The following is an 18,324-nucleotide window of genomic DNA, read 5'->3' on the forward strand; positions in this document are numbered from 1 at the left end:
ATCAAATGGCAACAGACACATGAAAAAATGCTCAGGATCACCAGCCAACAGGGACATGCAGATCAAAACCACAATGAGGATGCATTTCACCCCAGTTAGAATAGCTGTCATCCAAAAATCAGAAAACCATAAAAGCTGGTGAGGATGTGGGGAAAAAGGTACCTTAATACACTGTTGGTGAACAGTAAACTGGTAAAAACATTATAGAAGACGGTAGGTAGATTTCTCAGAAACCTGAAAATATCTACCTTATGACCTGGATGTCCCACTCCTGAGAATTTACACAAATGAAATGAAATCAACAGATGAATTATATGTACCCCGCATTTATTGCAGGTAAGTTAACAATAATTAAGATATGGCATCAATACAGATGTCTATTAACTGATGACTGGATAAAGAAAATGTGTGTGTATGGCCAGCGCTGTGGCTCAGTAGGCTAATCCTCTGCCTGCGGCGCCAGCACCCCAGGTTCTAGTCCCAGTCAGGGAAACGGATTCTGTCCCGGTTGCTCCTCTTCCAGGCCAGCTCTCTGCTGTGGCCCAGGACTGCAGTGGAGGATGGCCCAAGTGCTTGGGCCCTGCACCCCATGGGAGACCAGGAGAAGCACCTGGCTCCTGGCTTTGGATCAGCGTGGTGCGTCGGCCGCAGTGCAGCAGTCACAGTGGCCATTGGAGGATGAACCAACGGCAAAGGAAGACCTTTCTCTCTGTCTCTCTCTCTCACTGTCCACTCTGCCTGTCCAAAAAAAAAAAAAAAAAAAGGAAAAAAAAAAAGAAAATGTGTGTGTGTGTGTGTGTGTGTTGTGTATGGAATATTACTCAGTCATTCAAAGAATGAAATCCTATCTTTTGTAGTAAAATAGATTCAACTGGAAACACTTACCCTTAGTGAAATAAGCCAGTCCTCAAAGTAGAAATATCATGTTTCCTCTGATATATGGCAGTTGATACAGAATACAAAAAAGTATGAATGAAATGGACATCTTGTGATTGTCAGTTTTAGTCCTTATTTATATTCCTGTGGAACTGTGGTCTTGCTACTTTTTACTTGTTGAATATTATGATTAGTGGTGAGTCAATCCTGTTGTTATAGAGGGGATTGAAATTATGTCTTTGCAAAAATGAAAGGGAGCAAAAGGAAAGGAAGGGGTTTGAGGGCGTGGAAAGTGTGGTTATCACCTTAAAAACAAACGTATGTTTGAAAAACAGGAAATCATCTCTCTTTATATTTATGAAAATTTTAAAATTTAATTTCCTTCTTATTGGACAATATTTTTGTTATTTATGACAATCTAGAGTTTATATTCCTTTATTAGTTCTATCAACCTTAATGATCTGTGTCAATCTTGCTGAGCTATTTACAGAATTGAAAACTTAATTTATATTGTGTTAATATAGGACATGACTACAAGTACCATAGGCCAGATGGCTTAAACAACAGAAATCTATTTTATCATAGTTCTGGAGGCTGTGAAATCCAAGGACAGGGATGCAGTATTGTCAGACTGTGGTGGTCACCTTCTGTTATGTGCTTACATAGTACACAGAGAAATATCTTCCTCTTTATAAGGACATAGACCTATCTGGTAAGTGTCTCACTCTCATAATCTCCTAAAGACCTTATGTCCAGACACATTTAGGGTTAGGCTTGAACATATGCATTGGGAGGGCAGGGAAAAATTCAATCCATTGCATCAATAATTGCCGTTAATGATCTATACTACTAGTGATATACTTACAAAGACACTTTTCGGATATTCTATTTGTATGTTTTACCTTAATGATGTCTGAGTGCTAAATTTTTGTTGTTGTCCTCTTTTTACTTTTGTATCTCCTTCTTGAACGTTTACATGAAGTTGAGTTTTAAAATGTAAATGCTAGGGACCAGTGCTGTGATGCAGTAGGCTAAGCCTCCTCCTATAGTGCTGGTTTATATCCCGCTGATCCTTTTCCAACCCAGCTCTCTGCTAATGTCCTGGGAAAGCAATAGAAGGGGGCCCAAGTGCTTGGGCCCCTGCACTCATGTGGGAGATCCAGAAGAAGCTCCTGGCTTCACATCAATTTGGCTTCTGCTGATGTGGCCATTTGGGGAATGAATCAGAGAATGGAGGACCTTTCCCTCTGTCCCTCCCTCTCTCTGTAATTCTACCTCTCAAATAAATAAAAATTTTAAAAAATATATCAGTGAAAAAGACCCATATCTCATTTGCCACATTGAGCTGAAAGTGAGGAAAGTTTGCACCACCAAGAACTCTGTTCCTCTAACTCACCAAGGAGTTTACAGGTAGCCCCAGTAAACTCTCCTGTGAACACAAGAAGGGATAGGGGAAGAGGTGGACATAGAAGGAGCTCTGAGGGTATAGTAACCAGGGGTATTCTACATCAAGTAGGACATTTTTTTGAAATCTCACAATATAATATTTAAATTGACTTAATTTTCCATGTTAGTCCATAGTTATGTTTGTTTATATATAAAATCTTTAAAATTACTTGAGAAATTTATGTTCAAAGAAAATGTATCATTATTTTTCTGGGGCTTTAAGTGCTTGTTGATTCAATCAGCTCAGATCTGGGGACACTTATGTCCCCATCTGAGAAGCACAAACCTAATTTAATTATTAAAATTACCATTTGGGTTGGCTTCTACAAATTGTAAAACACTTCACACATAAATGATTTCATTGGTCCTCTCAGCATCTCTTTGTCATGCTTGGTAAACTTTAATCTTTTAATATTGGAATCTCTCCAGGTTTCATCCCCGAGTTTCTTTTTCTTATATTCTATTTTCACTGCCTAGATGATCCGTAAAATAAAATTATTTCAATTACCTTGCACCTTCCAGTTATACTCAGATCTGATCTCTGGATCATTATATAACCTGGCATCACATCTTGAATGTTTAATAAGCATTTTGAACTTTCATTATCAAGCCTGGAATTCATGATTTTTCTTCAAATATTATCCATTTCTATTCAAAGTATCGCCATCCAGTTATCTAGCAAGACTGAAACTGGTATAATCTATGGGAACTTAGTATCATTCATGGACACATTCAGAGTACCATCAAGGTTTGTGAACTTACAAAGATAGTCTAGTTTATTTCTCAAAATTTCAACCCAGTCTAACCTGCTAAAATATTTTCCCGACTATTAAATATTGAAATTTCTTCTTGGATGTCTATTAGTACTTCAAAATGTTTGTTTCCAAACAAAACTCTTTGTTCATCCAGCCTGTTTTTTTTCTGTTTTATAAATGATTTATTTATTTGAAAGAGTTATAGGACAGAGAGAGATTGAGAGATTTTCAGTCCATCTGCTGGTTCACACCCCAGATGGGCGCAACTGGATCAGGTTTCCCATGTGCAGGGGCCCAAATACCTGGGCCATCCTCCGCTGCTTTCCCAGTCTCACTAGTACAGAGCTGGATTGGAAGCAGAGCAGCCAGGATTCGAACCTGTGCCCATGTGGGTTCCAGTGCTGTAGAGGGCAACTTAACCTGCCATGCCATAGCACCACCCCCTCTATTTTATTCATGGGAAATATTACCACCAGTTTCTCAGGTGAAAAATAATTTTATATTTGCCTACTTTCATGCTATCCAGGGCAAGATACAATTACAGAACATGTCTAGTGTTGCAGAAAATTCCACTATATGGTGCCGCAGTAAGTCTTGAAGTGCAGTGAATTTTGCACTTATTTTTAAGATTGCTTAGGTAAACATAGTTTCTTTGTATTTTTGTATGAATTTTAGAAACAGCCAATTTTTTTCAACAAAGCTGCTGGAATTCTAATTGAGATTGCACTGAATCTATTGATCATTTACAGAGTAGTGAAAATATTAAGTTCTGTAATTCATAAACATGGCATACATTCATTGATTTAGATCTTTTTCAATTTTGATGTTAGCTAGTTTTCACTTTATAGTACTTTCTCTATCTTATTAAACAGATTTTTTATTTTATGCTCTTAAAAGATTCAGGTTTTTTTATCAGTCTGAAATTTTTATGTCTAGCTGTTTCACATTAATATATGAAAATACTCTGGTTTCTGTGTATTGGCTTTGTGTCCTGAAACTATGCTAAACTTTTAAATTCTGGTAGCTCTCCCATAGGTTTCTTACGCTGTTGTATGCACCCAGTCATGGTGTCTACATTTAAAGTCAGTTTTCTTTCTTTCCAGTCTGCATGCATATCTTGTCTTTGACTTGTCTCATTATACTAAGTACTATTTTGAACAGAGATTTTCAGGGAGAGCATTCAGTCTATCCCATTTCAGTATAATATTATCTCTAGATCTTTTGTAGATACACTGTGTCAAACTGAGTTCTCTTCCATTTCTAGTTTGATCAGAGGCAATTGGATTTTTTCCAAATGCTTTTTCAACATCTATTAAAATAGTAATATCTTTGTATTTTTTTTTCAAAGATTTGATTTATTTGTTTGAGAGACAGAGTTACAGACAGAGAAGGTGGGGGGAGGAAGGAGGGAGGGAGGGAGGGAGGGAGGGAGGGAGGGAGGAAGGTGTTCCATCCACTGGTTCACTCCTCAAGTGGCCACAATGGCCAGGGATGAGCCAATCCAAAGCCAGGAACCAGGAGCTTCTTCCAGGTCTCCCACATGGGTGCAGGGGCCCAAGGACCTGGGCCATCTTCCACTGCTTTCCCAGGCCACAGCAGAGAGTTGGATCAGAAGAACAGCAGGGACTTGAACTGAAGCCCATATGGGATTCCAGTGCAGCATGTGGATGTTTAGCCCACTGCGCCACAGCACTGGCCCCACTCTTTGCATTTTAATTCAGTAATATAATGTTATGTAGATAGATTTTCAAATGTCAGATCAATTTTGTGTAATTGAAATAAACACCACTCATAATAGGGTATCCTTTTAGATCCTGATATATTGAATTTGTTAATATTTTGTTAGAGATTTTTGAGTCTGTTTGCTATGGTTTGGATGTGGTCCGTTCCTCAAAGGTTCATGTGATTGAAACTTAACCCCAGTGTTACGATACTAGGAAGTGGCAGAGCCTCTAGCAGATCGGTCTGGGGGAACGTAGTTGGGTCATTAGGAGAGAAGCCTTTGTCTTTTAATAATCTGTTCATATTCTCATGGGAAGCCTGTTGTTATAAGTGAGCCTGGCACCTCACCTGAATCTCTTGCTTCCTGTCTCACTTCCCCCCTTCTGTCATTCAATCTTCTTTATGCCTCTTTGCCATTTTCTGAGTCAACCAGGATGCTGGAGTCATGTTGTTTGGCACTTTGAGTCACCAGAATCATGAACCAAATAAACCTCTTTGGTTTAAAAAGGATCTTTTCTCAGATTTTTTTTTCATTTTCAATTCTCTTTATATACAGAAAATCAGTTTAGTATATATTAAGTAAAGATTTCAACAGTTTGCCCCCACATAGCAACACAAAGTGAAAAATACTGTTGGAGTACTAGTTATAGCATTAAATCACAGTGTACAGCACATTAATGACAGAGACCCTACATCATATATTTCTTTAAAAAATTGATTAATTTTCTATGTAATTTCCAATTTAACACCAAGGTGTTTTTTTTTTTTCATTTTCAATTATCTTTATATACAAGAGATTGATTCAGTATATACTAAGTACAGATTTCATCAGTTTGCACCCACACAGAAACACAAAGTGTAAAAATATTCTTTCAGTACTAGTTATAGCATTACTTCACATTGGACAACCCATTAAGGACAGATCCACATGAGACATAAGTACACAGTGACTCCTGTTGTTGATTTAACAATTTAACACTCGTTTATGGCATCAGTAATCTCCCTAGGCTCTAGTCATGAGTTGCCGAGGCAATGGAAGCCTTTAGGGTTCGCCGACTTTGATCTTATTCCAACAGGGTCATAGTCAAAGTGGAAGTTCTCTCCTCCCTTCAGAGAAAGGTACCTCCTTCTTTGATGGCCCTGTTCTTTTCGCAGAGATCTTTCAGTTAGTTTGTTTTTTTTTTTTTTTTTTTTTTTTTTTTTTTTTTTTTTTTTTTTTTTTTTTGCCAGAGTGTCTTGGCTTTCCATGCCTAAAATACTCTCATGGGCTCTTCAGCCAGATCCGAATGACTGAAGGGCTGATTCTGAGGCCAGAGTGCTGTTTAGGACATCTGCCATTCTATGAGTCTGCTGTGTCTCCCACTTCCCATGATGGATCGTTCTCTCCCTTTTTGATTTTATCAGTTAGTATTAGCAGACACTAGTCTTGTTTGTGTGATCCCTTTGACTCTTAGACCTATCAGTGTGATCAATTGTGAACTGAAGATGATCTCTTGGACTAGTGAGATGGCATTGGTACATGCCACCTTGATGGGATTGTATTGGAATCCCCTGGCACCTTTCTAACTCCATCATTTGGGGCAAGTCCAATTGAGCATGTCCCCAATTGTACATCTCCTCCCTCTCTTTTTCCCACTGTTATACTTAACAGGGATCACTTTTCAGTTAAAATTTAAACACCTAAGAATAATTGTGTATTAATTACAGAGTTCAACCACTAGTACTAGAACAAAAAATACTAAAATGGATAAAATATTACATTGTACAACAACAGTCAGCACAAGAGCTGATCAAGTTACTGTTTCTCATAGTGTCCATTTCACTTCAACAGGTTTCCCCTTTGGTGCTCAGTTAGTTGTCGCCGATCAGGGAAAACAAATGATATTTGTCTCTTTGGGACTGGCTTAATTCACTCAGAATGATGTTTTCCAGATTCCTCCATCTTGTTGTAAATGACCGGATTTCATTGTTTTTGACTGCTCTATAGTATTCTATAGAGTGCATGTCCCATAATTTCTTTATCCAGTCTACTATTGATGGGCATTTGGGTTGGTTCCAGGTCTTAGCTATTGTGAATTGAGCTGCAATAAACATTAATGTGCAGACAGCTTTTTTACTTGCCATTTTAATTTCTTTTGGGTAGATTCCAAGGAGTGGGATGGCTGGGTTGAATGGTAGGGTTTGTTTTTTTTTTATTAAAAATACGAAGCAGACTAAGATATTGTTCACAGGGATATTGCATTGTACCTTTAATGCCTTTGTTTTTAAAGGAAGGGTAACACAGGCCTCATATGAGTTAACGAATGCTCTCCTCTGTGTTTCTGATACATTTTGTGTTAAACTGGCATTATTTATTCATTAAATATTAGTTATTGTTTAAAAAATTGACACAAAAATTGTACATATTTATGAGGTACTTTGTGAAGTTTTGATACCTGTATACATTGTGTAATGTTCAAGTAAAGGTAAAAAAAAGTGTCTATTTCCTCAAAAACAAAAACAAAAATTCATCCTCCACACATCACTAATTCAAGATTTGCCTAAGTATTTTCTTAGTGGGATTGTGAAGTGAGGTGGCAAAAAATGGGTAGAAATTCCACAATTCGCTCATCCAGTGTAAAGACATCCAAATATTTATTAGGATTTTATTGTTTATAAATATTTTAGGTGGTGTTGCCATACAAGGCTTTAAGGAACTGTGTTAAGAACTATGAAACAATGTTTTTTGTTTTTTGTGTTGACTATTACTTTGAAATATGTCTGCCTGCCTTGTTTGTAAGGACAGCTTCATGTTTTTATCCTTTTCATGTCTGTTTCAATGATTTTAATAATTATTAATAATTTAGCTTTGCATGCAATTGTTGCTAGTTTATTTATTGTGTGTTCACTTAAGGTAGAGTATCTTCTACACAAACCCAGGTGAAGCAACAATAATGAGTTCACAGTTTAAGATTTTACAATAGGAGGCTCCCTGTGTCATTTTAGGAGGAGAAAATTATATATTTAGGAAAGTGTCCTGTATTTGGAGTCTCCTGCTTCTGGAGCACTGATGCATATGGCTCAAGTGTACTTTGAGGTATTTTCTCAGGAATAAAATTCTGGTATGTTGTGTTATAGTCTGGGCTCAATTATCTTTGAACTGGATGATTCTTCCCTCGATGGGACAAATCATGACTCTAACTTTAGATAAGGATGTGGAGTAGAAAACAAAGCTAACCTCTTTCATTTTCCACACATGAAAAGTAGCCCAAGATACCTGGACAGAAAAAATTACAGCAAAATATTTTATATTATTGCAATATGGCCTTACCAGGCTTCAGGGCATTTCTTTTTTTAACTCTGAAATTCAATTCATGCTACTCTAAATTGATTTTTCTTCTCCAAACTCCCATAGTAATTTGTTTTGTACCATAAATCCAGACCTTTTATGGATTTTTGAAATACTGTTTTCTAGCTTGAAATTTTGTCTTCCTAATGTTATTGAATGTCAAAGACAGAACAAGGCTGGCTTCACAGTGAGTCTCTGTTCTTGAACGCATCCATTCATGGCAATGAGAGAGAAATTACATAATTTTAATGAATAACATTTCTGTAGTGCTATCCTTCAGAATTTCAAAATGCTTTTTTTGTAATACTAAAGATTTAATTTTTCACTAATAAAATTTGTTATCAATCATAGTTTTCAGAGGAACAGCAACTGGAGATTTGCCTATGAGTTTCCAAGTAGTGGTCGAAATGCAACAGGCTTCGATTTTCTTGACTTTCCAAGCTAAACCACTTCAGCCTTGAGAGTTGTGTGAACTGTTTTGAGCAGGTCTCAGATGAACTCTACTGTCAGCTCATTGCCAAGACTGGTGAGCACAGACACCCCGCTGTGGTTGCTGTCAGACGTGGTAAGATGAATGTTCTTGGTCCAGGCTTGAGGGTAGCTTGGTGACATTTCATTTGCAAACAGATTACTGATGCTTGGCTTGATAAATACCCACATAAACTCTTGAGAAGAAATAGATCTATGGCCAATACTATTTCATAATGTAATCCTCAAGTCAACAAACTACAAGGAAAATATGGAAAGGACTTTTTTTCTGACTTTTCTTTGGTGCTACCCCACAGGAGCCTTTCACCGTAGTCAGTTGATTTCTGAGCAGCTCTGGGATTGAGATTTTCTTTAGTTCTTTACAAAGCATAGGATTGTATAGGGTGTATCTGAAGTTCTTTGCTATTTTCCAGATGGTGGAACAGGAATTTTGCTTTTTGTTTGTTTTTAAATCATGCATATGCCAATAATTAGCAAAGATTTTTCAAAGACATTACCAACAATTAGCTTGTCATATGTCATAATATCCAAGAAACTGAGTGTTATGGTCTGTATGTTGATTTTGCTTGAAAATGCACATGTAGGGACCTAATATTCAATGTGATAGAATGAAAAGGGAGACACCTTTAGGAAGTGATTACCTCATGAAGGCTCTGTCTTCATGAATGGGAATCAAGTTCTTAAAGGGTTAGGGTCAGGTGTTTGTCACAGCAGGTAAGATGCTACTTAGGATGATTGCATCCCATGTCAGAGTGCCTGGGTTTGAGTCCTGGCTTCTCTTTGAATTTCAGCTTCCTGCTAATGTGTACCACAGGATACAACAAATGATGGCTCAAGTACTTGTGTCTCCATCACATGTGGTGCTTTGGACTGACCCAGCCCTAGTTATTGTGGACATTTGGGGGAATGAGGCAGCACATCTCTATTTTTGTCTTTCTGCTTTTCAAATAATTAACTTTAAAAAGTATTTTAAAAATAAAAAATATGTAATAGGGGCTAATGAGAGCCTCTTAGCTGCTTCTTCCATAGGAAGACATAGAAAATGTGCCATCTATGAAGCAGGAAAACACTCACTAGACATCAGGTCTGTGTCAACCATACTATTGGGCTTCCTAACCTCCTTAACTATGAGCAGTAAATCTGTTCTTCTTAAGTTATCCAGATATTTTGTTATGATATCACAAATGCACCAAGACACTGTTCTAATCATCTAAGCAAGAAAAAATTAAACAAATAGAAACACTTGAAAACTGTGTGTCACTAATAAGAAATTGCCCAGCTAATGAGTAGAATCTTTTTAAGCTGTGAAAACTTTTAGGCGATCATAAGTATACAGATAAAACACTTTCTGAATACATACTACATGGGCTTATTTCTTATTTCTGGTCCCTACAGCTTGTATTTGTAGCATTAAACATTTGCTTCACTTGAAAGGAAGGCACACACAGGCATACACACACAAAGACAGGGTGGACACATAAAGAGAAATCTGATCTTCTGGTTCACTTTCCAAACATCTGCAATAGCCAGTGCTGGGCCAGACCAAAGCCTGGAACGTGGTACTCTATCAAGAATTCCCATGTGGATGGCAAGGACTTAAGTCATCTGCTGACTCCCATAGTGAGCATTCGTAGGCAACTGGATCAGAAGCAGAGGAACGGGGACTCAAACCAGGCACTCCAGTGGGAAATCCTAAGCAATGACTTTACTGTTCTTCCAGATGCCCCACCCATATTGTATTGATTTTGAGTCTTAGAAATATAGAGAGAGATAGATCAAGTTCAGGGAACTTAAAAAACTTGTGGAAAATGAAATTAAAAGATAAGTTATCTTTGGGAGCAAACAACAAAAAAAAAGGCTTTTGAAATCTATGCATGGTTTTTGCATAATGCATATTTGCATGGATTTTTTGAACCCTCTTGTGCGCATGGATTTCAATGTTTTTCTACAAAAATTATTTTAATAGAATTTTTCTGTGATTTGAAGTACCCTCTCCCCCATAATATCATCACTGTGTGCAGATGGAGATAACAGTTTCTGAAGATCACACAAGGGGAGGTCTTATAGTTGACTGTTTTCTTACTCTGAGTTCTCTTCCCTTTCAACCATTCCATTATTTGTTAGTTTTTCCATGGTGGACAGGACGATTCAATTTCTGGATGAAGATAGATATTCTGTTGGTTCTGCTACACTGTTCATGCTTTGTTTATCTGCCAAATGCAGGTGATAACACCTCAGAAGAATGTTGGAGGAGGATACAAAATGAAATATGTGAAGTACTCTGTACTGGAATACTTAGATTCATGTCATATTTTGTTCATACTTGTGCACATGCAGGCATTTTGTGGGACCCACAGGTCATTGCACACATTCAAACATTGGCACAGTACCTGGTGTGTTAGGAAAGCTGAGTAGAGCTACCCCTTAGTTTACCAATAGCACTTACAGTAGTAGTTTTCAAACTTCTTGTCTCAGAACCCTTGTACAGTCAATAAAATTCCCCCAATAGGTCTTATTTCTGTGAGTTTAAATATTAAATATGAAGTTGGTTTTTGAATATATTTTTTATTTAAAGGTAATAAACCTATAATACACTAACAAAGATATGTTATTAAACTTTCTGAAACAGAATTTAGTGGGAAAATCTGGCAAAGGCTTTCTGGAAACTGTCCTCATGTGTTAATTTGGCTGTGACATGTTTAAACATACATAGATGTATCACTTAAGGGTTTATTTGTGTGATTGGGCACATATACTACCCTACTGTGTAAATAAAGCAGATTGAATTTGTAAATGATTGTTTTATAATTTAATTACTCTATTAATAAAACATAGGGAGACCTCCTTCTACCTGCTTATGCTTTGATAACCCTTCACCGAATCTTAGATTATACTGTTTCATAACAACATAATTTTCTCAGTAAACGTAATTTACTGAGAAAGCCTAGAGTAGGAAAGTATGCTTCATTGAATCACTACAGATATGAATGTTGGGGTTATGGCATGTATAGAGAAATGGAACACATTTCACTATATTGAGTTATATATTTTTTACAACTTCATGTATTGGAGTGAAATGGATCTTTTGAGATACGATGATTGTTTACAGCCCTTGCCTCTTCTGTTGAGGAATAGTGTTTTTTTCTTCATACTATTTGCTGAACTCTTTACTTAGTGTGGGGGTAACCTTATGAGTGTTAAGGAAACTGAAAATAGATCTTAGTAAAAATTAAGTGTGGGAATAGGAGAGGGAGGAGGAAGAAGTGTTGGAGCATGGGTGGGAGGAAGGGTAGGGTGGGAAGTATCACTGTATTCCTAAATCTGTCTATATGAAATACATGAAAATTGCATAACTTCAATAAAATTAAAAAAAATAAAAGTTTATTTTGATCTGTTTGAAGGTCAGAGTCAGAGAGAGAGGGGGAGGTATGTAGGTAGACAGATAGATAGACAGACAAACAGGCAGGCAGGCAGGCAGACTAGTTCACTCCTCAGATGCTCACAACAGGGCTGAATCAGGTTGAAGCCAGGATCTAGGAACTCCCTCTCGATCTCCAATGTGGATGGCTGGATCCCAAGCACTTGGGCCATCAACACTGGATCCCAGGCATATGAGCAGTGAGCTGGATAGGAAGCAGAACAAATGCGACTTGAGCCAGCACTCAGGTATGGGAAGTGGGCATCCCAAGCAGTGGCTTAACCCAGTGTGCTTCAACATGTGCCCTCTAAGTTATGTTTTAAAGAAAAGTGAGATACTTATGGGCTTCTTCATGACACAATAATAGTTGCATGTGTTTACATACATTTGTTCACATGACAGGCACTGATTTAAATGTTTTCCAGGTTTGTTCCATTTTGGACTTCATAGACAATGAAGTGGATGCTATTTTTAGGTCTATGAACTTGTGTAATTTCTTTAGTCTCCTTTCTGAGAGTAATAAGAATGGCCAGCTTTGCAGGATAAAAGATGCAATGAATCTAGCAGATGTTCTAACACAAAATAGATGTTTAACAAATGGTAGTTATGCCTATGCCCTATCCTTTCCCAACTTTTTAGGACAGAGCTGTGAAAGATTAAGCTCTCATGAATTCCATGTTTCAATAGACTGACCTTGAAAGGGGTAGAAAGGAGAAGAGAAAATAATGGATAGGGTTTTTCTCCAAATCCTCTTTTCTTCCTGTTTAGCTCTTTTCTTCTCTCCTCTCTCTTTCTCTCTTTTTCCTCTCTCTCTGTCTTCTGTTTCCAGAAGTGTGCTTATTTTCCTCACTTTCATATAAACATATTTTGACATCTGTATTGTACAATCAGAAGTACTGAAAAAAAATCCCTATGTTTATTTCACTTATAGAGTGTAGTCTTTCCTTTGAGAATGTAATTGCTAATGTTTGGAATAATACTTGAGAGTTTCCACAAAGCTGCTTGTAGTTAAAATATTTTCCAGAAACATACACATGTGTTTGCTCAAGCATATGGTGTATTTTTCTTTATCAAAAATGGTTGATTAATATTTACATAAATACATCATGGAAAAGATCAATTATTTTTCTGTTTTCCAGATACTCCTGGAAAAGGTCATTTTGTTTCCATCTGAGTATGTTAACTACTGGCAGGATGGCAAATTCTGTTTGTGACTTTTGTGGATCTAAGTCCATCTGTCAGTGGATACTACATGCCTTGTCTAAGATACCAAATCCTAAATAGTTGCCTGGGTAGTTTGAGCTTTCTGAATGGTCATATGATTCTGTTGTCCATGCATATAAATTAGCAATTCCAAAGTAAAGAAGTAGATTGATAATGTAAAATAAGTGGTTTTAAAGAGTTTGATAGCTGATGGTTCGCTGGACTCAGACCTCAGAGTCTTATTAAGTGTTTAATCCCCCCTTCTGGAAGGGCTGTAGCTACAGAGGTAAAATGTAGTAAGCGCCATTGGAGTCAGATAAAAACAAAAAGTGAGCTTCTGTATACATTTATTAATATATTTCCCCACATTTTAAACCAAATAGAAAAAGGTAATTAAAGCTTTCCAATCTGGGCCGGCGCCATGGCTCACTTGGTTAGTCCTCCAACTGCGGCACCGGCATCCCATATCGGAACCTGGTTCTAGTCCCAGTTGCTCCTCTTCCAATCCAGCTCTCTGTTGTGGCCTGGGAAGGCAGTGGAGGATGGTCCAAATGCTGGGGCCCTGCACCCACGTGGGAGACCAGGAAGAAGCACCTGGCTCCTGGCTTTGGATTGGCATAGCTCCGGCTGTGGTGACCATTTTAGGGGGTGAACCAACAGAAGGAAGACTTTTCTCTCTGTCTCTCTCTCTCACTGTCTAACTCTGCCTGTCTAATAAAAAAAAGGCTTTCTAATTAGAACATATGACTATGTAAGGTTCCATGTTGCCCATTATTGTGTCCACAGTAATGCCTATTTTTAATCAAAATTTTGATAATTGTGGTCATCATGGACTTCCTTGTAAAGTTTTGATGTTTTAAAATACTGCATTGAAATAAAGTCTTGATAACTGAATATTTTGGTCTCCTTTAAGATTTGTACCAAAGGGGTCAAAATTGTGCTGTAATTGTTTTCACCACCGGTATCCTATGTCAATGCCGTTTAGAGTCCTGGCTTTTTTTTTTTTTTTTAAAGATTGATTTATTTATTTGAAAGTCAGAGTTACACACAGAGAGAAGGAGAGGCAGAGAAAGAGAGAAAGAGATAGAGAGAGGTCTTCCATCTTCTGTCTCACTCCCCAGTTGGCCACAACGGCCAGAGCTGCTCCTATCCAGAGCCAGGAGTTTCTTCTGGGTCTCCCACGTGGGTACAGGGGCCAAGCACTTGGACTGTTTTCTGCTTTTCCAGGACATAGCAGAGAGCAGGATTGGAATTGGAGCAGCCAGGACTCGAAGATTCATTTTTTCAAATTATAATTCTTTTTTAACTAGGAAAAAAACCCTGTATTTTCTCCTTGTTTATTGCTAGTTCATTGTCCTTTTGAACTTGAATCATTTTTATTACTAATTTGCATTAAATGATTGCTGAGAAGCAAAATTGAAAATTAGGTCTCTTCCTAAAATAATTTTGTGTTTCTTAGGATTAGAAAATGTTCACTTACATCAGAATTTTGATAAAAATATTTAAAAGCATCATAGCATTAAAAACTTCCATGGTTTCTCTATAGTAGGTTCTATTTTCCTCATCTTATTCTTTCTTAAAAAGTTACTTTTGTAGGGTCAGCACTGTGGTGTAGTGGGTAAAGCCACCACATGAAGCATTCCATTATGGATGCTGATTCGAGTCCTGGTTGCTCTGCTTCTGATCCAGCTCCCTGCTAATGTGTGTGGGAAAGCAGCAGAAGATGGCTCAAGTGCTTGGGCCTTTGCACTCATGTGAAAGACCCAGAAGAAGCTCCTGGATTTGGATTTACCCAGCTTTGGCCATTGCTGCTTTTGGTGAATGAATCAGTGGATGGAAGATCTCTATTTCTCTCTCTCTCTCTCTCTCTCTCTCTCTCTGCCTTTCAAATAAATGTAAAATAATCTATTTTCTCAAAAAGCAGGTAGACACACACACAACGTGTGCACACACACGCAGACATTGATCTTCCATTCCTTAGTTCACTCTCCAGATGAACACAATAGTCAGGGCTAGGCCTGGCCAGAACTGGGAGCCCAAAACTCAGTTTGGGTCTGTCATGTGGTTGGCAGGGACCTAACTACTTGAGTCATCAAGTGCTGCCTCCCAAGGCGTTAGCAGGAAGTTAAAATTGGGAGCAGAACTGGTACTTAATCCCAGTTGTTTCCATGTGGGACTCAGGTGTCCCAAGCAGCATTTTAACTGCTGTGCCAAACACCATCCTCTCCTCCTTGTATTTCTTAATGCTTTCCTTGGAGCTCATTACTTATTCTTTAATTCTTTGTAGATTATTTGTTCACCATAACTCCTCAGACATTTTCCCTCCTGACTCATCTGTTACTCTTGGATTTTTATCTCCCCTCAACTATTCATTCACGTTTATCAAGCACCTACAATGTGCCATGTGGGATGCATTCCATGAATGCAACTGGCCAAATCTGTATCCCTGTGGGGTTTTCTTTTTAGTGGTGGAGGATGAACACTCAATAGGGAATAATAAGTCAGTCAATTCTATATAAATGTTTTGGACAGTGATAAATACAAGGAGAAAATAGCGGGAATCAGGAGTACAGGATATGGATTGTGAGTTGCAGTTTCAAATAGAAGTCAGTGTTGGCTTCACTGAGAAAGAAAATTCATAGAGGACGGGAGGAGCTGGTCATGTGGCTCCCTGGATGAAGAAATGTTCAGGTGGAAAGAACCAGTTTTGCAAAGGCACTAGGGCTGGAGTTATAATGAAGTGATCTGGCCAGAGAGGCGTCACTGGTGTTTCTGAGGGAAATTGATAGGTGATGAGGTTTCAGAAGAGGTATTTTTACTTCTTCTGCTCTTTCCTCCCAAAGGTAGGGTAGAAAACCAAGGTGCTGTTAAAGAAATCATCATAAATAAGACTAGTGTCTGCTGATAATAACGGATAGAATTAAAAAGGAGAGAACAATCCAACATGGGAAGCGGGATACACAGCAGACTCATAGAATGGCAGATGTCCTAAACAGCACTCTGGCCTCAGAATCAGCCCTTAAGGCATTCAGATATGGCCAAAAACCCTTGAGAGTTTCTCAGGCTTGGAAAGCCAAGATACTCTGGGGGAAAAAATGACCCAAATGAAAGATCTCTGTGAGTGAGATCTCAGTGGAAAGAATGGGCCATCAAAGAAGGAGGTACCTTTCTCTGAAGGGAGGAGAGAACTTCCACTTTGACTATGGCCTTATCTAAATAAGATCAAAGTTGATGAACTCAAGAGGCTTCCATAGCCTTGGCAGCTCATGTCAAGAGCCTCGGGTGATTGCTGATGCCATAAATAAGAGTATCAGTTGTTAAATAAAAAACAGGAGTCCCTGTGCACTTACTCCCCATGTAGGATCTCTGTCCTTAATGTGTTGTACTATGTGAATTAATGGTATAACTATGATGCAAACAGTACTTTATACTTTGTGTATCTGTGAGGGTACAAACTGTTGAAATCTTTACTTAATGTATACTAAATTGATCTATATATAAATATAATTGAAAATGAATCTTGATGAAGGATGGGATGGGAGAGGGAGTGAGAGATGGAATGGTTGCAGGTGGGAGGGGGCTTATAGGGGGAAAAAGCCCTATAATCCAAAAGTTGTACTTTGGAAATTTATATTTATTAATTAAAAGTTAAAAAAATAAAAATAAAAGAAATCATTTTTTAAAGGTTTGTTTATTTATTTGAAAGGCAGAGCTACAGAGAGGCAGAGGCAGAGAGAGAGAGAAGTCTTCCATCTGCTGGTTCACTCCCCAGATGGCCACAATGGCCAGAGCTGCGCTGATCAGAAGGCAGGACCCAGGAGCTTCTTCTGGGTCTCCCATGTTGGTCAGGTGTCGGAGGACTTGGGCCGTCTTCTACTACTTTCCCAGGCCATAGCAGAGAGCTGGATTGGAAGTGGAGTTGCCCGGATTCCAACCTGTGCCCATATGGGATGCTGGCATTGCATGCAGCGGTTTACCCACTACGCCACAGTGCCAGCCTCAAGGAATCATCTGTTTTTTTTTTTTTTTGACAGGCAGAGTGGACAGTGAGAGAGAGGGAGTCAGAGAGAAAGGTCTTCCTTTGCCGTTGGTTCACCCTCCAATGGCCGCCGCGGCCGGCGCACCGCGCTGATCCAAAGGCAGGAGCCAGGTGCTTCTCCTGGTCTCCCATGGGGTGCAGGGCCCAAGCACTTGGGCCATCCTTCACTGCACTCCCGGGCCATAGCAGAGAGCTGGCCTGGAAGAGGGGCAACTGGGACAGAATTCGGTGCCCCGACCGGGACTAGAACCTGGTGTACCGGCGCCGCTAGGCAGAGAATTAGCCTGTTGAGCCATGGCGCTGGCCTAGGAATCATCTTAAACTTACTGAAATGTTTCCCATTTTTACTATAGAAAGTTAGGTGAAAAAAAGGAAGATGCTTTGTTTCAGTGTCTTTCTTTGCATTTGACTTTGAGTTGGTATCACCTTGTCCCTCACAGTATTAATCACATTATCAAGTTCCTCTTCCTGTCCATCCTGAGTCCACTCCTGTCTTTGTGTTCAGCTGAGTGTCTCTAATGTCTCTTGAAACTAGAGATCAGGTTCTCTGGAAGTTACCTTTGCAGTATCCATTCCATCCTGACTCCTTTTCAGTTTCTGCCATAGGACATGATGAGCTCATGACTTCTCCAGGGTTTTGCAAACACCTCTAGCTTCCTCAACTTCTCTAGCTCTTGGTAAATAATGCTGCCTGGTTAATGTCTGTAAGATATGCTGTTGATTGCATCATCAGCTGACTGAATGTCTGTTCATTGATCCCATCTCTTATAAAATTAAGTATACATCATACTGAGAAACCTTCAATGTTCTTTTCCTTGAAAACTTGTTTAAATTTCCTGTCTTTCATCTGGTTACTTCCTGGAGCCAAACACTGTCACGTGCTATTTCTCATTCATGTAATGCTTTTTATGCCATTGACTTTTCTGATTCCCATCAATATTATAGTTATGGAAAGTCCATCTCAAATGAAAAAATACTCCTTAAAGCATTTCCCTATTCCACTCAATTACCTGATGTAATGTGTGTTTTCTTTAAATCTTAAATCTAC

This window comes from Lepus europaeus, chromosome 6, assembly GCF_033115175.1.
Source record: "Lepus europaeus isolate LE1 chromosome 6, mLepTim1.pri, whole genome shotgun sequence".
Classification (NCBI taxonomy): Eukaryota; Metazoa; Chordata; class Mammalia; order Lagomorpha; family Leporidae; genus Lepus; species Lepus europaeus.